Source organism: Hibiscus syriacus, unplaced genomic scaffold (assembly GCF_006381635.1).
Source record: "Hibiscus syriacus cultivar Baekdansim isolate YM2019G1 unplaced genomic scaffold, ASM638163v2 tig00010871_pilon, whole genome shotgun sequence".
NCBI classification, from domain to species: Eukaryota; Viridiplantae; Streptophyta; class Magnoliopsida; order Malvales; family Malvaceae; genus Hibiscus; species Hibiscus syriacus.
In genome coordinates this window covers 24178-50473 of record NW_024062235.1, presented here as the reverse complement: position 1 = coordinate 50473, position 26296 = coordinate 24178, and the positions used below count along the sequence as shown (strand labels likewise).

At 32.0% G+C, this 26296-nt stretch overlaps 1 pseudogene; it reads left to right on the top strand.

Annotated features, from left to right (window-relative positions):
* Positions 1-22727, top strand: LOC120204407 (annotated as a pseudogene).
* The last annotated feature ends 3569 nt before the right edge of the window (positions 22728-26296 follow it).

Here is a 26296-nt window from a genome sequence, read left to right as displayed (position 1 = left end):
ATGTTTTTCAAGGTAGTCATTTCAATTCAACCCCTTTATTTCTGATCATTTCTCTCTCTTTTTGTTGTTGTTGAATTTGATGAATAAGTCTCTTTTGTTGCAGCATTTACTTGAAGGGAGAAAGAGAAACTGGAAATTTCACTGCTACAATCATTTTTATTTTTCTTGAGAGATTATCACTTTTATGGACTCAAAGGATAAACCAAAAGAGATGAAGAAATGTTTGGATTCTCAACTATGGCACGCTTGTGCTGGTGGAATGGTTCAAATGCCTTCGGTTAACTCCAAAGCCTTTTACTTTCCTCAAGGTCGTAAGCACGCATGTGGCTCCGTTGATTTCAGGCACTGTCCTCGAATACCGGCTTATGTACTCTGCCGAGTCGCCGCCGTTAAGTTCATAGTCGACCCCAAAACCGACGAGGTTTTTGCAAAAATCAAGCTGATCCCGGTTAACAATAATGACCATGATTTCGAAGAAGAGGGAATTATAGGCATTAATGGTAATGGAACACGAGAAAAACCAGTTTCTTTTGCTAAGACATTGACTCAGTAAGATGCTAACAATGGCGGGGGATTTTCGGTTCCAAGGTATTATGCTGAAACCATATTTCCCAGATTGGATTACTCTGCTAATCTGCCTGTTCAGACAATTTTGGCCAATGATGTCCATGGGGAAATATGAAAGTTTAGGCATGTTTACAGGGGTACCCCAAGGAGATATCTTTTGACTACGGGCTGGAGCACTTTTGTTAACCATAAGAAGCTTGTACCTGCTGATTCGATTATATTTTTTAGGGTGGAAAACGGGGATCATTGCATTGGTATTCTAAGGATGAAGAACGAAATCGCTGGAGGACCTGAGAGATCATCCAGATGGAATACTACTGCTGGAATTGAATGATCCCAGATTGAGGGTTTTCAGCTTTTCTGAGGGAACATGAGAGCAAGTTGATGAGAAATGGAAACAACAATGGGGTTGGCTCAAATTGTAATTTGATGGGGAAGAGAAAGGTTAGGCCTGAGAAAGTTATCGAGGCCGCAACACGTGCTTATAATGGCCAACAATTTGAGGTCGTTTACTACCCGTGGGCGAGTACCTCTGAGTTCTGTGTGAAGGCCTCTTTAGTTAAGGCTGCATTGCAGATCCGGTGGTGTTCGGGAATGAGATTTAAAATGGCGTTTGAAACCGATGACTCTTCTCGAATTAGTTGGTTTATGGGAACTATATCTTCGGTTCATGTCGTTGATCCCTTTCGCTGGCCTGACTCACCTTGGAGGCTTCTTCAGGTCAGTTCTCTCCGCTTCTAATTGTGTTTCTATATTGTTTCTCCATTGTTTTAAGTTGATGAATATTATTTACAACAATGGATGTTTCCAGGATAGCTTATTGTGTTCTCTGATAGAGAATGTCATGAATTTTCCCATTTATTCGGAAATGTAAATGATGATTTGTTTATAATTGCGTATATTGTGTCACAAACTGATATGGAAGATGTCATCAATCATATATATATTTATATACGCGTGTGTGTATATTTATTAGGATCTCATGAATGGACAATTGGAATATGATCTTATGTGATGGAGATTTATATTGCAGGTTACATGGGACGAGCCAAATTTTCTTCAAAATGTAAAACGAGATGGTTTCAAACATACCTGTAATTCATCTATCTCCGTTTTCTCTTCCAAGAAATAAGTCGAAACTGCCGTAGCACTCCGACTTTCCCCTTGATGGTCAGTTTCCAATGCCGACATTTTCAGGCAACCTCCTTGGGGCCAGAATGTAACACCCCCATCCCGTACCCGATCCGGATACGAATATGAGGTGTGACATTGACTTTTCCAATTGACTTTTTTTAAAGAAAACCGAAGAACTTTTAAACTTTCATTAAAAATATATTATTACTTTACATAAGTTGACCAAACAAGATAAAAAACCGATCAGAGCAATTATAACCAACATATTTCTTACATGACAACACATTATATACAACAAAATACATACTGTGACTTTACTTATGATTTGATATGTAACATCCCAAACTATGAGTTAGTGACTAAATTGTAAAACTTCAGAATGTGGTGATTAAAGTAGGATATTTGAATAGTTCATTGAGTTATTCAAAAATATTTCCTGAAGGTTTTAGTAATTATTAAAGGAATCAAAGGGCAAAATGGTTATTTAGCATGAAATATATTTTTCTCTCTTATAAGATAAGGGAACCACGTGGGGAAATGAGAGATTTCTCCAGAGTTTTCTTCTTCCTTCTTCCAGTCGTGGACACCAACTTGCAAAGGTAAGATTTCTTAATAGTTGGTTATTAGCTGAAATATAAGTTGAGTTTCGATCATTAGATGATAACTAAAGCTTAAGTTATCTTAAAATCAAAAGATGATGAAATTAAAAGAGATTAAAGATTGAGTTCTTGAATGAAATCTTGATATAGAGTTGATAATTAGAATTGGAAGTTGAATTTGACTTGTCATCAATCTAAATAAGGAATATGAAGTGTTAGAATGAGATTTGGAACATGTTGATATTTGCGTATGATTCTTGAATGCCATATAAAGGATATGGTTGGGAGGTTAAAGAAGTGATTATTGAGTAGAAATAAGTGTAAATATGTGTATGAAAGTTAGGAATATTAAAGAAGGTGAAATATAAAGAGTTGAGAGGATCAGGAAGGGATTTTCGTGCTCAAAGTATCATTTTTGGGCTGTGTGTATCGATGCACTCTCAAATAAATGAACATCGAATGCAATTAGTGCATCGATGCATAAGGAGTGCATCGATGCACCCACTTAAAATACAAACATCGAATGAGATTTATGCACTGATACATAGATAGTGCATCGAAGCACCCGTCAAGGGATGCATCGATACATGGTGTAGTGCATCAATCCATACCTTCATTAAAATATGAAAATAATATTTCTTTTAGCTCAAGAAGTGATAGTTTAGAAGATATCAATAAGTATACTGATACGTATCAATGTATTACTATATAGGTTTAGAGCGTAATCCTGTTCCGGAACAATCGAAGAATAAGGATCGAACCAAAGCAAGGCTAAGGTGAGTGCATAGTTTATTGTATAAGGTGATTCATGGAAATAAGACTTGTGTTAAGTCTATTTCCTATATTAGAATGCATGAATTAATGAATATAAGTATGTGGTTGGTATAAGTATATGTGTTATATGTTATGATATATATGGATATATGTTAGAGTAGTAAATCATGTGAATATATATATATATATTATATAAATATATCTAATTCATGTGATTAGATAAGAAGATGATATAGGATATATGAGATAATAAAAATTTAAGTAATAACAAGAGAAAGTGGTATATACTTGGTGGTATAAATACCCAGAATTATATGGACATGTAATATAGGTTAGGTAATGAGGAATTATGGGTCTATATGACTAGGAGAAGATATAAGAACCATAGGTAAAATATATAATAAGTGTACACAAACTCTAGGGAATGTTATAAGTGAAAGGGAACTATATGACATATAGTATATTGTAGGGCAATGATTTATGTGAAATATGATAACCAAGTATAAGTTATGTAAGTTAGATTCTATGTAACTAATATGATGGACTCATATGATTAAATGAAGACTAAAATAAGTTGAGTAACATTGTTATATATATATGATAGAAAATGAGAATCAGATGTAACTAAGAAACACTGGCATAAGTTATTATACTAACATTTAATAGTAGTTATATAAGAATTATATAGGAAATCATATGTGAATATAGGTTTAGATAATAAAATATGTGAGGTTGAATTAAGTAAATATATGGAATTAGTATAAACTTTGTATGTTGTAAGGGATTATGCAAATCGGTAAGATAAGTTATATGGTATTGATATAAGGGTATATGCATAAAATTAGATGAGATGAGTTGTGAAGCTATGTGATATGCTATAAGAAATGACCTATGTGAATACATGAGCTTATATGAATTAGTGATGTGAATGTATATGTGAATATAAGTAATATGAACTACGTGCTTATGAGATATGAATATGGAACATGAGCTATGTGAAAATAAATTAAGTAATTACATGTGCAAATGGAAATGTTATGTGAAAAGCTATGTGACTATTTGAAGATGTGTAATGGTATAAAAGATAATGCCCATGTTATGTGATATGAGAGCTAGGGGTATAGTTGGCATGCCAAGAGTTGAGAGATTATTAGTGGTCCTTCAGGACAAACTATGGTCCTTTGGGACATAGTGGTTCTTCGGAACAATCAGTGGTCCTTCAGGACATAGTGGTCCTTCGGGACAAATACTCAGTGCCCCTTGAGGGAATTATACGAGTTGTGGTGACAACATAGTGCACAACCTCTATGTACTCGCATATCTTTAGTTCTCACATGTGTACATGGGATAATAAAAAGATAATATAAATAAACTTGATATGATGATATGTTTGTTTCCTTGTGAGATGTTATGTGTGATATATGATTGTACAAATGGTAATTATAAGATCATATGATAAAAGGAATTTATGATACTGATAAAAATGAAGATGATGATATAGTTGCTTGATTGTATATGTTATATGATATAAGTGAGCATATGTTAAGATATATGATATGAACATGAGAGATTATATGAACAAGAGAATAGAGTATATGTAATGTATGTATGTATGTATGTATGTATGTATGTATGTATGTATGTATGTATGTATGTATGTATGTATGTATGTATGTATGTATGTATGTATGTATGTATGTATGTATGTATGTATGTATGTATGTATGTATGTATGTATGTATGTATGTATGTATGTATGTATGTATGTCTGTATGTATGTATGTATGTATGTATGTATGTATGTATGTATGTATGTATGTATGTATGTATGTATGTATGTATGTATGTATGTATGTATGTATGTATGTATGTATGTATGTATGTATGTATGTATGTATGTATGTATGTATGTATGTATGTATGTATGTATGTATGTATGTATGTATGTATGTATGTATGTATGTATGTATGTAGTATGTATGTATGTATGTATGTATGTATGTATGTATGTATGTATGTATGTATGTATGTATGTATGTATGTATGTATGTATGTATGTATGTATGTATGTATGTATGTATGTATGTATGTATGTATGTATGTATGTATGTATGTATGTATGTATGTATGTATGTATGTATGTATGTATGTATGTATGTATGTATGTATGTATGTATGTATGTATGTATGTATGTATGTATGTATGTATGTATGTATGTATGTATGTATTATGTATATGTATGTATGTATGTATGTATGTAGTATGTATGTATGTATGTATGTATGTATGTATGTATGTATGTATGTATGTATGTATGTATGTATGTATGTATGTATGTATGTATGTATGTATGTATGTATGTATGTATGTATGTAGTATGTATGTATGTATGTAGTATGTATGTATGTATGTATGTATGTATGTATGTATGTATGTATGTATGTATGTATGTATGTATGTATGTATGTATGTATGTATGTATGTATGTATGTATGTATGTATGTATGTATGTATGTATGTATGTATGTATGTATGTATGTATGTATGTATGTATGTATGTATGTATGTATGTATGTATGTAGTATGTATGTATGTATGTATGTATGTATGTATGTATGTATGTATGTATGTATGTATGTATGTAGTATGTATGTATGTATGTATGTATGTATGTATGTTGTATGTATGTATGTATGTATGTATGTATGTATGTATGTATGTATGTATGTATGTATGTATGTATGTTATGTATGTATGTATGTATGTATGTATGTATGTATGTATGTATGTATGTATGTATGTATGTATGTATGTATGTATGTATGTATGTATGTATGTATGTATGTATGTATGTATGTATGTATGTATGTATGTATGTATGTATGTATGTATGTATGTATGTATGTATGTATGTATGTATGTATGTATGTATTGTATGTATGTATGTATGTATGTATATGTGTATGTATGTATGTATGTATGTATGTATGTATGTATGTATGTATGTATGTATGTATGTATGTATGTATGTATGTATGTATGTATGTATGTATGTATGTATGTATGTATGTATGTATGTATGTATGTATGTATGTATGTATGTATGTATGTATGTATGTATGTATGTATGTATGTACGTATGTACGTATGTACGTATGTACGTATGTACGTATGTACGTATGTACGTACGTACGTATGTATATATGCATATATGCATGTATGTATATATGTATATATGTATATATGTAGTATATTTGTTACATGAATAAGGATTTGAGTGGTATGATATAATAGTAGTAATTATTCATGCATGATTAAGAGTTATAATTTATATTATATGTTTATTTGCCTCACTAAGTCATCGACTTAGCGTGTGAGTGTTTCACACATAGGTTCTGAAAAGCGAGAGGAGAAATGAAGAGGAGCAAGACAGGTCAGACTCTCCTTTCCACAGATCAGATCAGAATTGTAGTTAAGTGTAGATATTTGATTGTATATAGTGTGTTGGCATGTAACGAAATTGTGAATTACAAATGCTCTGACCAGTTTTGTCTTGTTTTGGTTAACTTGTGTAAAGTAACAATGTTATTTTAATGAAAGTTTTAAATTTCTTTGATTTTTCGTCAAGAGTCAAAGTTTGAAAAGTCAATGTGACACCTCAAACTCGTATCCGGGTTGGATACGGGTTGAGGGTGTTACATGATCGCTGAGTGGAGATATGTTGCTCTGCAAATTCCTATTCTTGATCCTCTTGCTCTTCAGAACCTACGTGTAAAAACGTTTACACGCTAAGTCATAGACTTAGTAAGGCATAATTAATAATAAAGAATTACTAAAAATATAAACATGCAATCTACTATCCAAATGCAATTATACTATCATATCATCATTTATCATACCACATATGAAACAATGTAAATCATAATAATACCATATTAAATTACAAGCATATACATACTCTTTATGTCCTGTTTAATCCCATATACACTATTGAGAACCACAGGTATACAAGTTCTATAAGGTTGTGCACACATATGTTGTCACTACAACTCAATTAATATCCTGAAGAGACTATCCATATGTTCCGAAGAACATAGGTAATTGTCCATATGTTCTGGAGAACATAGGTAATCATGTCCATATGTTCCGAAGAACATAGGTAATCCTATCCATATGTTTCGAAGAACATAGGTAATCATGTCCATATGTTCCAAAGAACATAGGTAATCCTGTCCATATATTCCGAAGAACATAGGTAATCCTGTCCATATATTCCGAAGAACATAGATAATCATGTCCATATGTTCCGAAGAATATAGGTAATCTATCCATATGTCTCGAAAGACATAAGTAACCCTCGACTCTTGGCATGTCAACTATACCTACAGTTCTCATAACTTATATCATGGGCATTATCTTTTACCTTATTACATATTCACACATTCATATCACATATTTCTTTCCTATAGCTCTTTATCACATGTTCATATGATCATCTTATCACTTATATCTTTTCTCATATTCATATAACCATATCATTTCATTCATATTTGTATATCTCATGTTCATTTCTCATCTAATCACATATCACTCGTTTAATTTATGATCTGACATATTCTCATCCTATAATTTATATAAACATATAAATCACTTATATTAGTTCTTATGTCCCATCACACTAGCATATTTTCATATATTTGTAATCATGTAGTTTATTTTTCGTATAATTCATGTCACCTCTCATATGATTTCATATTCATATGTTATATATTTCATATTCTTTCTTATGTTCTTATCATACCTCTTATTTCATATTCTTAGGTAATCATATAGATCATTTTAACTATTTCACATATTTATCACACACACACACACACACACACACACACACACACACATATATATATATATATATATATTTATTTATTTACATAACTCATATAATATATATACTGTAACATGTCAATACATCTGCTCATGCATACATATAAATCATAACAAACACATCACACACACTTCACATACCTAATATATGTCATGTAACTCATTCAATCACATATGACACATACACTCATATATATAAGCTCTAATATGGAAAATAGACTTACCACAATTCACACAGTATATCCCATAGACATGTAACTTTTTATGCATGTTCATTTCAAGCATATCACATAATGCATATGGTATGAATTCATATCATGTTTCATAATATTAAATAAATCATGTATCAAGATATTAAATCTAGACTTATTGCAAGTCTAGAACTGAATATAATAACATAATCATGATATGCATATGCACTCACTTTAGCCTTGTTTGAATTGAATCAATTTTAACTCTTCGATTACTTTGAAACAAAGTCACGTTCAATATCTACATAATTATACATTGATGCATATCAGTATTCCACTTGATATACATTAATTGTTCATTCCTTAGACTAAAAGAAAGGCTAATTTCATCTCTTAATGAAGGTATGTATCGATACACCCTACAGTGTATCGATGCATTCCTTAACGTGTGCATCGATGCACTAGCTATGCATCGGTGCACAAATTACATTCGATGTTTTATTCTTAAAGGGGTGTATCGATGCACTACCTGTACATCGATGCACTAATTGTTTTCGATGTTTAATTATTTGAGAGTGCATCGATACACATTGAAGATGCATCGATGCACACAACCCATAAATTACATTTTGAGCACGAAAATGTCTTACTTTGTCCTCAAATTCTACTTATTAACCCATCATTATACCTTAAAACTTATCTATACATATCTAAACCTTCTTATAACACTATAACACTTCACCATCTCTCATAATTCACCATAATTCTTGAATTAAATAATTTCATCAAATTTTCCATGTGTTCTTAATTCAATTCTTTCACCTCTAACTTCTTAATTAACCCTTTGACAAGTCAAATTCAACTTCTTATTCTAATTATGAACTCTATTTCTAAATTTCATTCAAGAACTCCAAATCTTTAAATCCTCCTACACTCTTCATCTTGTTGTTTTAAAGCAAATTAAGTTTTCCTTAAGCTTACTTAGCATCTAATAATAAAAACCAAACTTAAATTTTAGCACATAATCAGTTCAAAAGAAAACTCACATTTGCTTGGCTTCACACGTGAAAAAGAAGAGAAAGGAAGAGAACTCTGGAAACCTCTAAACTTTGTTTCCTTCCTTCCACGTGTATCTATATATACCATTCTTAAATATTTTTCTTTGCAAATGACCAAACTATCCTTTCATTCCTCATTCTATTCAATTTAATCATACACCATATTTCTCATATAAGTCTTTAAGCTATTCAATTATTCTAATTTAATCTCCAAATTTTGAAACCTTACAATTTAGTCACTAACTCGATATTGAGGATGTTACAAATCTCCCATCATTTTAAGAAAATTCGTCCTCGAATTTTCGTTACACATACCGATAAGAACATATCTTTCAATGTTCTCATGCTCATTTCTCTACTTTATCCCATTGCAATTTATAATCAATGATTTGCTTTCACTTCCCAAAGAACCCAATCCATTTCTAATTACCTTATAACCATAACCAATCTCTTATTCCATCATTCTTTAACTCAGAACGCAACCTTAAATCTCTTCAAATGTTATTAAACGTATACTTTACGAAATCAAACAATCTTTTCATAACACTATTTATCATTTCCTTACCCCATATCAACTTATAATTCACACTTTACACCATTTTTCATTTAATTTCACTATATATTTACTCCTTTATAAATCACTATCTCCTTGTCTCATAGATCATATCTTTTTTTCTTATTCCAGTCACCAGTTACTTATCCCTTGAGGAATAGCTCCATTAGATTAACAGAATTCCCTGAATTCGAATGGAACACTTCCAACATATCTTATTTACTTTAGCACTGTACCTTAATGGATTTGTCACTACACTATTATTATAAATGAATTCTAACTAAATTCTCAATTCTCTTACCCATTCTCTACTCATATATGGTTATACAAGCTCAGATCAACTAATATCATAACACATTTACTGTACAATAGAAAGATACTTGCTAATATCTCTGGATCTACACTGTCTTCACTGATTTTAATATTATATATTCTAGTCGTAGAGCGTACAGACTCTCATGTCCACAATGGACAATCTCTCATGAAATGTTCTACTTCTCCACATTGGAAACAGGCTCCAGATTCAACTCTACATGCCCCACCATGATATCTCCCACAAATTTGGTAGTGTCTCTGTTGTGCTCTTCCATCACCAGACTTTCCCAATTGAGTATGTCTAGCTAGCAGAGGATACTACTGATTTAGACCTTACTTGGGATTAGAAACCAGAATCTCTACCTCTCTTGGGTGGTATATAGCTAGACGAAGCCGCCATCCTTTTTGAAGACTGAGTTTTTGATCCCCAAATCGCTCATTCTGATATCTTTTTAGAGCTTTAGCACGATTTACTACCTTTTGAAATGAGGATAGGTTCAATACAATCAACATATCTTTTACCCTTGGTCATTGTCCTTCAACAAACCACTCACATGCTTCTTTCTTTGTCCGAATCAATTCGGTCGTGAAACGACTTAACTTGTTGAACTCACACTCATATTCATACACATCGCGATTCATCTATTTTAAATTCAAGAATTCTTGCTTCATTTTTCTGACGAACTGATCTCCTATATACTTGTACTTAAACTCTTCTAAAAACAAATACCAGGTTATATGATCATTTGGCATCCTATGAATAACATTCGTCCACCAGATTCTCGCTTGCCCACGGAGCAAGGAGACCATCTCATCTAGTTTCTCCATATCAGAGCAGTGGAGTCCCTCTAACATGTCATTAAGCCAAAGGTCCGCAACAACGGGACCTTCTTCGGCTTCACCTTTGAACTCTGGAGCTCCTAATCCCTTTAACTCTTTGGCTACATTTATTCTCTGCGTTGAGAATGCAGGAGGTTGGAAACGTGTCAAAATAGTGTCCAACGTCCTGAAAAATACATCTTGATCTTGCACAGGCACTCCAGAGGGTGCCTGTGCTTCACCTTGCCTGGCTAGGGCAGGTGAATTACTACTTTCAACTAATCTATCATCTCCCGCTTCACCCCGGGAGCTATCTTGTCCGGACATCTAATAAGACATACCAAATGTTTCTATTAGCTAAGCAACATACTCATTACTCTTATCAGATCAGAAGTTCTTAGTACTATGTTGGCATGTATACTTTTTATGACACTATAGACTCTGGTTTATGTCGAGAATCGACCAAACCGTAACTCTAATACCATTAAATGTAACACCTTCAACCCGTACCCGACCCGAATACGAATCTAAAGTGTCACATTGACTTTTCCAATTGAATTTTTTTTAAAGAAAATCGAAGAACTTTTAAACTTTCATTAAAAATATATTATTACTTTACATAAGTTGACCAAACAAGACAAAAACCGATCAGAGCATTTATAACTAACATATTTCTTACATGTCAACACATTATATACAACAAAATACATACTGTGACTTTACTTCTGATCTGATCGTTGAGTGGAGATATGCTACTCTGCAAATTCCTATTCTTGATCCTCTTGCTCTTCATAACTTACGTGTAAAAACGTTTACACGCTAAGTCATAGACTTAGTGAGGCATAATTACATAATAAAGAATTACTAAAAATATAAACATGCAATCTACTATCCAAATGCAATTATACTATCATATCATCATTTATCATACCATATATGAAACAATGTAAATAATAATAATACCATATTAAAATACAATCATATCATACTCTTTATGTCCTGTTTAAGCCCATATACACTATTGAGAACTCCAGGTATACGAGTACTATAAGGTTGTGGACACATATGATGTCACTACAACTCAATCAATGTCCCGAATGACCTATCTATATGTTCCGAATAACATAGGTAATTGTCTATATGTTCCGGAGAACATAGGTAATCCTATTCATATGTTCCGAAGAACATAGGTAATCATGTCCATATGTTCCGAAGAACATAGGTAATCCTGTCCATATGTTCCGAAGAACATAGGTAATCCTGTCCATATATTCCGAATAACATAGGTAATCTATCCATATATCTCGAAAGACATAGGTAACCCTCGACTCTTGGCATCCCAACTATACCTACAGTTCTCATAACTCATATCATGGGCATTATCTTTTACCTTATTACATATTCACACATTCATATCACATATTTCTTTCCTATAGCCCTTTATCACATGTTCATATGATCATCTTATCACATATACCTTTTCTCATATTCATATAACCATATCATTTCATTCATATTCATATATCTCATGTTCATTTCTCATCTAATCACATATCATCGGTTTAATTTATGATCTGACATATTCTCATCCTATAACTTATATAAACATTTACATCATATATACTAGTTCCTATGTCCCATCACACTAGCATATTTTTATATATTTGTAATCACGTAGTTTATTTTTCGTATAATTCATGCCACCTCTCATATGATTTCATATTCATATGCTATATATTTCATATTCTTTCTTATGTTTTTACCATACCTCTTATTTCATATTCTTAGGTAATCATATAGATCATTTTAACTATTTCACATATTTATCACATTTATATATATATATATATTTACACAACTCATATAATATATATATTGTAACATGTCAATACATCTTCTCATGCATATATATAAATCATAACAAACACATCACACACACTTCACATACCTAATATGTAACATCCTCAATATCGGGTTAGTGACCAAATTGTAAAGTTTCAGAATTTGGTGACTAAAGTATAAGAATGAAATAGTTCAATGATTATTGGAATATATATTGAAAGTTATTTAGTAATTATTAAAGGAAATTAAGGGTTAAATGGTCATTTGACCAGAAAGATTTTTTTATATTCCTTTTTAAGGGTAATATAAACGTGGGATATGTGAGAACCATCCAGAGTGCTCTTCTCCTTTCTTCTTCTTCATACGTGGGAGAGCAAGGCAAAGGTAAGTTTAATTTCAGTTGGTTAATTCTTGAGTTTTAAGCTTAGTTTTGATTCTTTGGGTATTAAATAAGCTTAAGGAAAGCTTATATGAGATTTAAACAATAAGATAAATGAATTATGAAGGAATTTTCCATATGAGTTTTAAGATGAAATTTTGATATGGTATGGTTGTTGAAGCTTTATGGATGAATTTGACTTGTCATCAATCTAATTAAGAAGTATGAAGTGTTAGAATTGGAATTAGAACACATTGAAAATTTGGTATGATTTTTGAATCTCATATGGAAGATAGGATTTTGAGGTTTAAGATGAAATAAATGAATATAGATTGATTTAAGTATGTGTACTAGAGTTAAGAATGAAAAGGGGATGATATATGAAGTGTTTGAGTGGAAATGAAGTAATTTTCGGGTTGAAAATATGATTTCTGGGCAAGGGGAATCGGTACCCATTCAAGGGGAACCGATACCCCTTCAAACGACAGAATTCCAGAATGCCAGAGGGGAACCGATACCCCCACAGGAGGGAACCGATTCCCCCTAAAGAAAAATGTTAATATTGGTTTAATAAGTTCGTTTAAGTTGCTAGTATCCAATTAAAAGGTGTAGGTATCTAATAATTGTCTTAAAATGTATAATTATGTAGATTCAGAGCCTAAACGAGTTCCGGAATCATTGACAAGTAAGATCGATAAAAAGGGAAGATAGAGATTGAAATGGACTAGTGAGGCCAGGTGAGTGCATATTAATTCATTTATGGTGCTAAATGGAAACAAGACTTGTGACAAGTCTATTTCCTATGTTTAATGCATGAAATATGATTATATGTATATGCATGACATAAATTGTATGTAGCATGATTATAGGTGTTAACATGCTTTTGAATGAATGATATGAAAAGTGAGATAAACAAAGTATTGTTGATATAGGGTAATATAAGAATAGCTCATAAGGTTATATGCATAGGTAATATAAGTTATAAGATGAGAATATATAGGAATATCAAATAAGTTATGAGATAAGTTATGTGACATGATATATATATATGAGTTTATGTGATATAAAAGTGTATAAGTGAAATAACATGATAGGTGATAAAACCGTAAGTCTATATGATTATGTGTTATATGTTACATGATATGACATGCAAGTTACATGAACAAATGAGAAATGGTATAAGTCATATGAAACGATCTACGTGAATACATGCACTTGTGATACAAGTGATATGAAATGTTATAAATGATAATGCCCATGTTATGTGATATGAGAGCTAGGGGTATAGTTGGCATGCCAAGAGTCGAGGGTTTACCTATGTCTTTCGAGACATATGGAAAGTTTACCTAGGTTCTTCGGGACCTATGGACAGTTACCGAGGATCTTTATGACCTCTGGACAGTTACCGAGGATCTTTATGACCTCTGGACAGTTACCGAGGATCTTTATGACCTCTGGACAGTTACGGAGGATCTTTATGACCTCTGACAGTTACCGAGGATCTTTATGACCTCTGGACAGTTACCGAGGATCTTTATGACCTCTGGACAGTTACCGAGGATCTTTATGACCTCTGGACAGTTACCGAGGATCTTTATGACCTCTGGACAGTTACCGAGGATCTTTATGACCTCTGGACAGTTACCGAGGATCTTTGTGACCTCTGGACAGTTACCGAGGATCTTTGTGACCTCTGGATAGGTCCTTCGGGACATTTATACGAGTTGTGGTGACAGTATAGTGGTGCACAACCTCAATGTACTCACATACCTTAAGTTCTCAAAAGTATACATGAGCTAATACATAGACTTTAAAGAGATTAAATAAATCAATTGATATGATACGATGTGTGTTCGGTTGTGAACTGATATGTGTACCATGAGTGTATATAAATGTTTAGTATATGTTTATACGATAAAAAGAATTAGTTACAGGTGTACATGGGATAATAAGAGATAACATGGAAGTACTGTATATGATATATGCGTGTTAGTGATTATTGTATATGCTATAAGATATATGATATGAGCTTAATTGATTATATGAACAAGAGAATAGAAATATGAAAGGTGATAATATGATAATGATAGGAAAGAAGATAATTATATGTATGTGTGGATATGTATATATATATATATATATATCTATATGAAAGGTGCATAGTAGGAATCATTACATGTATATGTGGGTATGGTGCTTGTATGTGATATGTTAGTAGAAATTGTTCAAGCATGATTACGAGATAGAGTTTTATTATATGTTTTATGCCTCACTAAGTCAACGACTTAGCGTGTGATTGTTTCACACGTAGGTTACAGAAGTGAGAAGAGTAAAGAGCTAAGAGGAGCAAGACAGGTCAGTTCTCCTTACCCAATTGTCAGATCAGAAAATATATATATTGTATATAGAGTGTAGTTGGCATGTAGTATAAAGATATAAATTGTATGAACTCTGATATATTTTGTAAACGTTTTGAATAAATTAAATGTTATCAAAGTTTTTAAATTACTCACCATTTTATACGAATAAATTTTTGAAAAGTCAATGTGACACCTCATACTCGTATCCGGGTCGGATACGGGTCGGGGGTGTTACATTTAATGGTATCAGAGCTAAGGTTTAGCCGATTCTCGGCATAAATCGAAGTCCAAAGTATCATAAAAAGTTTACATGCCGACATAAAGTAGAAAATTTTCTGATCTGATAGGGAAAGGAGTGTACTGTCTTGTTAATAGAGTTAAATTATTATGTTAAATAAGATATGTGAATACCAGAGAATGATTTATAAAATTTATATATATGTTTATATGATATGATGGATGATATGTGAACATATGCAATTGACATATGTTATACAATGTGAATTGGATGATTATACGTACACGTGATATCAGATAGAAGAAATGATATGAGCACATGAAAATATGAGAGTTTTCAAAGTAAAATACAAGCCGATAGACCTGAAGGTAATAGCATTCACCTGCCCTGGCCAGGCAGGGAGAAGAGCGAAAACCTCAGGGAATGTCTGTATAAGATTAGAGAATGATTCATGATGTTGAATGATATTTCGATGTGTTTTTAAGTGTATACTTCGTTAACTCATAGAATGAATGTTTCGAAATAGTTAAAAGAGTTATGAGCACCCGATCTCAAGGGTGAATTTGAGGAAGGCTCTGTTGTTACAGACCTTTGGATATATGATATGAAGATAATGCTAGAAGATGTTAATTTCTCCATAGTGGAGAAATAAAATTGAGAAGTTTGTTATTATGTGGATAAGATGGAATATGGTGAACGAGTTTCACCATAAGGATGTTAAAAGATCAAGTAACACGGTTATTGTTGTAAAAGAGTTTGTATTCTAGATGGAAAGAGTTAGCATTGGCTAACCAGAGTACGTGATAAAAATGTACTAGAATTATAAGATTATAAGATATTGTCAGGATATGATAACCAAATTTGAAATGGATCTGGATACAATTGCATATTTGGATCATAGTAATGTGGTATAGTAAAGGAAAAGGAAGTAAGAATTTGTATATTTAAGTAAAGCTGAGGATTGATAAGAAGAGTTTGAGAATATGTATATCGATGATCAGATTATAGGACACAGGAAGTCAGAATGTTGAGTTTGAGTAAAAGAAATTTCAGGATATATGAGAATAGAAGTGAAATTGATAAGTTGAGTAAGCGAATGTTAAGATAATTTAGATTGGAAAGAATGTATATGATTGGTATAAGAGGGCATGTGCCCTAGACTGAACAAAAGTTATTATATAGCTGTCAGAGTAAAGGTGCTAGAGTTATAAGATTGGAGGAAAGATATAGTGGAGTTAATTGATTATGATGTGAATTTGAATATAGTTGTATATTCTGAGCAGATAGCTATGATGTAGAAACAGAGATAAGTATTTGCATGGAACCTTCAGGAAGGAAAATACAAGTATAAGAAATGATAAAGAATGAAGTTATGTATAAGAAATGGGTTATCAGAGTAATGATGATGCAATGAAGATTGGTACATGAAGATGAGTATAAGTGATAAGACAAGAGTATGTGAATATGAAAGGAAATATATGATTTATGTATAAGGAATAAGGAGTAAGGAAATGAAAGGGATTGATTTAAAAGAATCAGATACGATAAATATGGAAGTACAGAGGACAGTTTTGATATAGAGTGATGAGAAGAATGTTACTGTCAACGTGATGAGTGACATTATATGGAATTTTAGAAAGGTCAAAGGAAAAATGCATAATCGAATGAGAGAAAAGACAACAATGGATTGGTATTACTGGTTATTGTTTATATGATAAACAACAGAAGATGAAGGTATAAACGAAAAAGATAGTCGGAAAACTAAAGGATTAAAAAGTAAGTTTCTGATGATGACAAGAAAAAATAAGTCAGGGAAGCAACATAAGAACATTAGAAGATATGTTATTACTAAGATGTTCAGTGAAAAATTCGAGGACGAATTTTCTTAAAAGGAGGGGAGATTTGTAACATCCTCAATATCGGGTTAGTGACCAAATTGTAAAGTTTCAGAATTTGGTGACTAAAGTATAAGAATGAAATAGTTCAATGATTATTTGAATATATATTGAAAGTTATTTAGTAATTATTAAAGGAAATTAAGGGTTAAATGGTCATTTGACCAGAAAGATTTTTTTATATTCCTTTTTAAGGGTAATATAAACGTGGGATATGTGAGAACCATCCAGAGTGCTCTTCTCCTTTCTTCTTCTTCATACGTGGGAGAGCAAGGCAAAGGTAAGTTTAATTTCAGTTGGTTAATTCTTGAGTTTTAAGCTTAGTTTTGATTCTTTGGGTATTAAATAAGCTTAAGGAAAGCTTATATGGGATTTAAACAATAAGATGAAGGAATTATGAAGGAATTTGCCATATGAGTTTTAAGATGAAATTTTGATATGGTATGGTTGTTGAAGCTTTATGGATGAATTTGACTTGTCATCAATCTAATTAAGAAGTATGAAGTGTTAGAATTGGAATTAGAACACATTGAAAATTTGGTATGATTTTTGAATCTCATATGGAAGATAGGATTTTGAGGTTTAAGATGAAATAAATGAATATAGATTGATTTAAGTATGTGTACTAGAGTTAAGAATGAAAAGGGGATGATATATAAAGTGTTTGAGTGGAAATGAAGTAATTTTCGGGTTGAAAATATGATTTCTGGGCAAGGGGAACCGATACCCCTTCAAACGATAGAATTCCAGAATGCCAGAGGGGAACCGATACCCCCACAGGAGGGAACCGATTCCCCCCTAAAGAAAAATGTTAATATTGGTTTAATAAGTTCGTTTAAGTTGCTAGTATCCAATTAAAAGGTGTAGGTATCTAATAATTGTCTTAAAATGTATAATTATGTAGATTCAGAGCCTAAACGAGTTTCGGAATCATTGACAAGTAAGATCGATAAAAAGGGAAGATAAGAGATTGAAATGGACTAGTGAGGCCAGGTGAGTGCATATTAATTCATTTATGGTGCTAAATGGAAACAAGACTTGTGACAAGTCTATTTCCTATGTTTAATGCATGAATATATGATTATATGTATATGCATGACATAAATTGTATGTATGCATGATTATAGGTGTTAACATGCTTTTGAATGAATGATATGAAAAGTGAGATAAACAAAGTATGGTTGATATAGGGTAATATAAGAATAGCTCATAAGGTTATATGCATAGGTAATATAAGTTATAAGATGAGAATATATAGGAATATCAAATAAGTTATGAGATAAGTTATGTGACATGATCTATATATATGAGTTTATGTGATATAAAAGTGTATAAGTGAAATAACATGATAGGTGATAAAACCGTAAGTCTATATGATTATGTGTTATATGTTACATGATATGACATGCAAGTTACATGAACAAATGAGAAATGGTATAAGTCATATGAAACGATCTACGTGAATACATGCACTTGTGATACAAGTGATATGAAATGTTATAAATGATAATGCCCATGTTATGTGATATGAGAGCTAGGGGTATAGTTGGCATGCCAAGAGTCGAGGGTTTACCTATGTCTTTCGAGACATATGGAAAGTTTACCTAGGTTCTTCGGGACCTATGGACAGTTACCGAGGATCTTTATGACCTCTGGACAGTTACCGAGGATCTTTATGACCTCTGGACAGTTACCGAGGATCTTTATGACCTCTGGACAGTTACCGAGGATCTTTATGACCTCTGGACAGTTACCGAGGATCTTTATGACCTCTAGACAGTTACCGAGGATCTTTATGACCTCTGGACAGTTACCGAGGATCTTTATGACCTCTGGACAGTTACCGAGGATCTTTATGACCTCTGGACAGTTACCGAGGATCTTTATGACCTCTGGACAGTTACCGAGGATCTTTATGACCTCTGGATAGTTACCGAGGATCTTTGTGACCTCTGGACAGTTACCGAGGATCTTTGTGACCTCTGGATAGGTCCTTCGGGACATTTATACGAGTTGTGGTGACAGTATAGTGGTGCACAACCTCAATGTACTCACATACCTTAAGTTCTCAAAAGTATACATGAGCTAATACATAGACTTTAAAGAGATTAAATAAATCAATTGATATGATACGATGTGTGTTCGGTTGTGAACTGATATATGTGTACCATGATGTGTATATAAATGTTTAGTATATGTTTATACGATAAAAAGAATTAGTTACAGGTGTACATGGGATAATAAGAGATAACATGGAATGTACTGTATATGAAATATGCGTGTTAGTGATTATTGTATATGCTATAAGATATATGATATGAGCTTAATTGATTATATGAACAAGAGAATAGAAATATGAAAGGTGATAATATGATAATGATAGGAAAGAAGATAATTATATGTATGTGTGGATATGTATATATATATATATATATATATCTATATGAAAGGTGCATAGTAGGAATCATTACATGTATATGTGGGTATGGTGCTTGTATGTGATATGTTAGTAGAAATTGTTCAAGCATGATTATGAGATAGAGTTTTATTATATGTTTTATGCCTCACTAAGTCAACGACTTAGCGTGTGATTGTTTCACACGTAGGTTACAGAAGTGAGAAGAGTAAAGAGCTAAGAGGAGCAAGACATGTCAGTTCTCCTTACCCAATTGTCAGATCAGAAAATATATATATTGTATATAGAGTGTAGTTGGCATGTAGTATAAAGATATAAATTGTATGAACTCTGATATATTTTGTAAACGTTTTGAATAAATTAAATGTTATCAAAGTTTTTAAATTACTCACCATTTTATACGAATAAATTTTTGAAAAGTCAATGTGACACCTCATACTCGTATCCGGGTCGGATACGGGTCGGGGGTGTTACATAATATATATCCTGTAACTCATTCAATCACATATGACACATACACTCATATATATAAGCTCTAATATGGAAAATAGACTTACCACAATTCACATAGTATATCCCATAGACATGTAACTTTTCATGCATGTTCATTTCAAGCATATCACATAATGCATATGGTATGAATTCATATCATGTTTCATAATATTGAATGAATCATGTATCAAGATATTAAATCTAGACTTATCGCAAGTCTAGAACTGAATATACTAACATAATCATGCTATGCATTTGCACTCACCTTAGCCTTGTTTGAATTGAATCAATTCTAACCCTTCGATTACTTTGAAGCAAAGTCACGTTTAATATCTACATAATTATACATTGATGCATATCAATATTCCACTTGATATACATTAATTGTTCATTTTTTAGACTAAAAGAAAGGCTAATTTCATCTCTTAATGAAGGTATGTATCGATGCACCCTACAGTGTATCGATGCATTCCTTAACGTGTGCATCGATGCACAACCTATGAATCGGTGCACAAATTACATTCGATGTTTTCTTCTTAATGAGGTGTATCGATGTACTACCTGTGCATTGATGCACTAATTGCTTTCGATGTTTAATTATTTGAGAGTGCATCGATACACATTGAAGATGCATCGATGCACACAACCCAGAAATTCTATTTTGAGCACGAAAATGTCTTACTTTGTCCTCAAATTCTACTTATTAACCCCTCTTTATACCTTAAAACTTATCTATACATATCTAAACCTTCTTATAACACTATAACACTTTACCATCTCTCATAATTCACCATAATTCTTGAATCAAAGAATTTCATCAAATTTTTCATGTGTTCTTAATTCAATTCTTTCACCTTTAACTTCTTAATTAACCCTTTGACAAGTCAAATTCAACTTCTTATTCTAATTATGAACTCTATTTCTAAATTTCATTCAAGAACTCCAAATCTTTAAATCATCCTACACTCTTCATCTTATTGTTTTAAAGCAAATTAAGCTTTCCTTAAGCTTACTTAGCATCTAATAATCAAAACCAAACTTAAATTTCAGCACATAATCAATTCAAGAGAAAACTCACCTTTGCTTGGCTTCACACGTGAAAAAGAAGAGAAAGGAAGAGAACTCTGAAAACCTCTAAACTTTGTTTCCTTCATTCCACGTGTATCTATATATACCATTCTTAAATATTTTTCTTTGCAAATGACCATACTATCCTTTCATTCCTCCTTCTTTTCAATTTGATCCTACACCACATTTCTCATATAAGTCTTTAAACTATTCAATTATTCTAATTCAATCACCAAATTTTTGAAATCTTATAATTTAGTCACTATCCCGGTTTTGAGAATGTTACACAGAAACCCCTTTGTGTGTTTACCCAACACCACTCCTGCTGGCATGCAGGGAGCCAGGCATCCTCATTACAGTCTACCTTTATCGGATCTCCGTGCCAATAAACTGCAGTTCGATCTCTTTCAGGCTAGTTTCCCATTTCTCAATCATGCTGCTACGCCCAATAGTTCCTCCAATGGTGGCCCAAAAGTCCAAAAGTCTAGCATGAGTGATAATGTTTCTTGTGTGCTAACCATGGCTACTCATAATTCCAAGAAAACTGGCTATGCAAAGACACCTCGGCTTGTACTCTTCGGTCAGCCAATTCTTACCGAGCAGCAAATCTCCCTCACCTGCTCTAGTGATACAATCTCTCCTGTTCTTACCAGCAATAGCTCTTCCAAATATCTGGAAAAGACGGCAAACGTTTCTGATGGCTCGGGATCTGCAATTCAACTAGGCCTTTCAGAGCGTGCATTCTGTGAAGGTCTCTCATGGTACAAGAATAATCGCCAAGAAGCTGAACCGAACTTAGAGACCATTCATTGTAAAGTTTTCATGGAATCGGAGGATGTCGGTCGTACACTCGACCTTTCATTGCTGGGGTCTTATGATGACTGCAGAGGAAACTGATGGACATGTTCGGAATTTGAAACTCGGAAACTCTGAGCCATTTAATCTACACGGATGTTACGGGTGTAGTCAAACTAATTGAAGACGAACCATTCAGGTAAAAACTCATATATCTTCAAATCTTTGTCTGACAACAGACAGACAACTTGGGATGTTAATCAAATTCTCGTTGCCATTGCAGCGACTTCACGAAAACAGCAAGGAGATTAATGATTCTAACGGATTCAAGCAGCGCCAACGTATGAGAGTGTGGGGGAAGATGATTAAACATTTTTGTTCCTTTGAGGTTTCCTGGATCCATAGGTCCATGTTCTTTCAAGTACCAAGTAAACTCGTAGGACATGGTCCTATGTATTTAGGGGCTTTATATGTCCCATTTTACAGTTCCAATGATTTGAAGGGTGTTAAAAGCAAAAGCCTAGCAGCATCCCTGCCCTTTCTTATAACTATTAACTGTACAATTCGAAGGTTTTACTCTTGCTTTTATCAAGGGTCAAAGTATTTTGTTAACATCTCTCAGATTTTATCTTTTATACAAGAATTAAACGTCAAGCGTGCGTTTAAATTAATTAAGAGATCAGACATTGGGATTGCAAAAGTATTTATTGTCAAACACCAGAAAGGTAGACACGTAAATCTCAATCAGAACCGCACGTGTGAGAGAGAAATATTAGAAAGTGAGGGACCCACATCCCAGAAAAATAATTATTTTACGTAAGACTTGGTAGTTGTTTTACGTGTGAATATTTCAAGACTTAAAGGGGTAAAATATTTCTCTATTTTTTGAAAACTTCAATCTAGTCCTTATTCGAAATCGTACCTAAACTGAGTGTTATACTTTTAGAAAGCTCACTGGTATATTTTTTCATATGAAGTAAACTCAAATTATTTTATGGTTTTTAATTCTATTAATTTTGTGTATGTAGTTATTTTATTTTATTAATTTTTTTTTTGTCAATGTTAATTGCTACGATGTTGATGTGACAATTAAAAATACTGATGTGGTAGTCCATCATGTTGATATGACAATTCGTATGTGAATGATAATACGGAAGAGAGGCTTAATTGATTTTTTAGGCAACTTTTAAAGTACAACTGAATTTTGGCTAAATTTAATGACATAATTGATTTTAATTAAAGAATTAAGAATTTATTTAATTTTTCAATAAAAATTAGAAATTATTAAAAATATTATTAAAATATAAAAATATTAAAAAAATTAAAAAAGAAGTAAAAGTTATAAAAAATCAAAAATTATAAAAGTATAAATTATAAAAATAAAAACTAAAATTTAAAAACATTTACAAAGTATAATAATTTTTGAAATTTTCATAAAAAAGTCATCTAAATCCACTACTATTCTTAAAATATATTTTCAGTAGAATTAACATTGTATAAGAATAACAATAAAAGAATTTAATGAGCTTGAAAGACATAATTGGAACATTCAAAAGTTGAGGGGATAATTTAGAACGAGGGTCATAATTTGGGATGAATTTAAAATGTTCAAAAGTTTAAAAATCAATTTAGAATGACTCATAGTTTGAGAATGAAATTAAAATATTAAAAATTTTAGAAACTTACTTTAAATAAGGGTCATAGTTTGGGGATGCGTTGTGAAATTAAGTATATAAAATAAGAGAGAAGGTTCATTCATGTGCGGGCAACGTTGGACAAAGCTAAGCGTGCGCAAGTGTTGCGGCGTTTCGATGAGTGGGCTGCTGCTTGCTTTGCGCACCTTTTTCTCTCCTTTTTAAATGAACAATGGACGCAATGCCCAACACTCCATTAAATTACGACGAAAGAAAAGCTTTTTACAGTGATTTGTTTATCACCGACAGACAAGGAAAGAAAGACGAGACATAAGCATATCCTTTTACCGACCAGACCAGATCCTTGGTTGGACTTGGATCATGCGAAGCTCCTTAAAACACTGGAAACCGTTTCACGAACGTTTCCTTTATTTCCTAAAATCAATTTCTCAGCATGGTTACACGTAAACACATGCAAAAAAAAACCCCTAGATTTTATCAATCTGATTGCAGAAAGAAAAAAAAAAAGCAATGAGTCAGAGAGTCGGAACACACAAAGCGTTGTTTTGAGGAGACGTGCACATTTTCCCACCAAGAAGAGCATTAATGGTGTATAGTCTTTGGCTTTGGAATTACGTCAAGAAACTGGTGAAGGTTATTATGTGAGGTGATTAAATTACGGTTAAAAAATAGTATAACTGGTTAAATATATGAACGGTTAAAATTGTTAGCAGAAATATTATATATTTTTATCATAAACATTATTTGTGTTGATAATAATAATTGTAGTAACCGAAAATATTATCGTAATATGTAAAATGGGTCAAAAAATTATTGACTTTAATCATTTATGTTAATTACTGAAAATATTATCAACCGTAATAAGACAACAAGTTGCGCTTAAAATATTATAAACACTAAGAAAATAAGTAAATTACTTATTTTGTTAATAATAATATCAACATATTAGGTAACACCTAATATATTACGAGAGTTTAAGTTGATGGAGCCTTAGAAATCTGACAATAACAAAAATAGATTAATTACTTATTTTGTTATTAATATTATCAACATATTAGGTAGCACCTAAAAAATTTTCAAAGTTAAAGCTGATGGGGCCTTAGAAATTCGACGATAACAAAATATGTTAATTACTTATTTTGTTATTAATATTATCAACATATTAGGTAGCGTCTAAAATGTTACCAAATCAGTGGGTACTTTAACATATTAGGTAGCACCTATTTTATTTTAACTTGTTAAGTTATAAATATTTTTCCATTTACATTAGTATTATACCTTTAAACAAGCCAGTAGGTAGTTTAACGTAATAGGTAGCGGCTATTTCATTTTAATCGGTTAAGTTGTAAATATTTTACCGTTTATATTATTATTATATCTTTAAACAAACCGTAAGCTAGTTTAACGTAATAGGTAGCGCCTATTTTATTTTACTGTTTACATTATTATTATAACTTTAAACAAACAGATAGCTAGTTTAACGTAATAGGTTGAGCCTGTTTTATTTTAACCTGTTAAGTTGTAAATGTTTTATTGTTTACATTATTATTACAATACCTAAACATAACGATAGTTAGATTAACGTAATAAGTTGTGCATATTTTATTTTAACCCGTTAAGTTGTAATTATTATTATACAATCGACATTTTTATAACGATATTTTAATGAAAATTTTCAAAACTTGAACAATTTTTCAAACAAACAAGTAGCGATATTTTAATTTCCATCACCTTTCTCAAATGTTAAAATATCAACCATCAGCTCGTAGTATCGATATTTATTTTTAAAAAGTTGATACTTTGTAGCATTCTCATTTTCCATTTTTTTTAAAATTTAAAAGTATCGATATTTATGAAAAATTTTGATACTTTGCGACCTTCTCATTTTCCATGTTTTTTTTTTATTTCGAAAGTATTTATATTTGTGAAAAAATATCAATACTTACCGATCAGATAAGTTTATATATTAGGTATAAGTCAACATTTTCAATCGCACTAAACCAATCTTTGTTAAGATTTTTTTAGGATTTCCAATTATACTGTTTTTTAACCTTATATTAATATATCTTTCTTAGACAATTCCCAATAAAACTGCCACTTATCAAACCCCGAAATAAAAGCAAATCTAATATATTAGCTAATTGCATTGAAAGATTCAAGTCACCGGGAAAAAGAGGAACGTGAGACTACTACGTCCTTTGCATTCATTTGACCTAACTTATCATCTCCCTTTTTATTTCAATACTTCCTCTTAAGATATC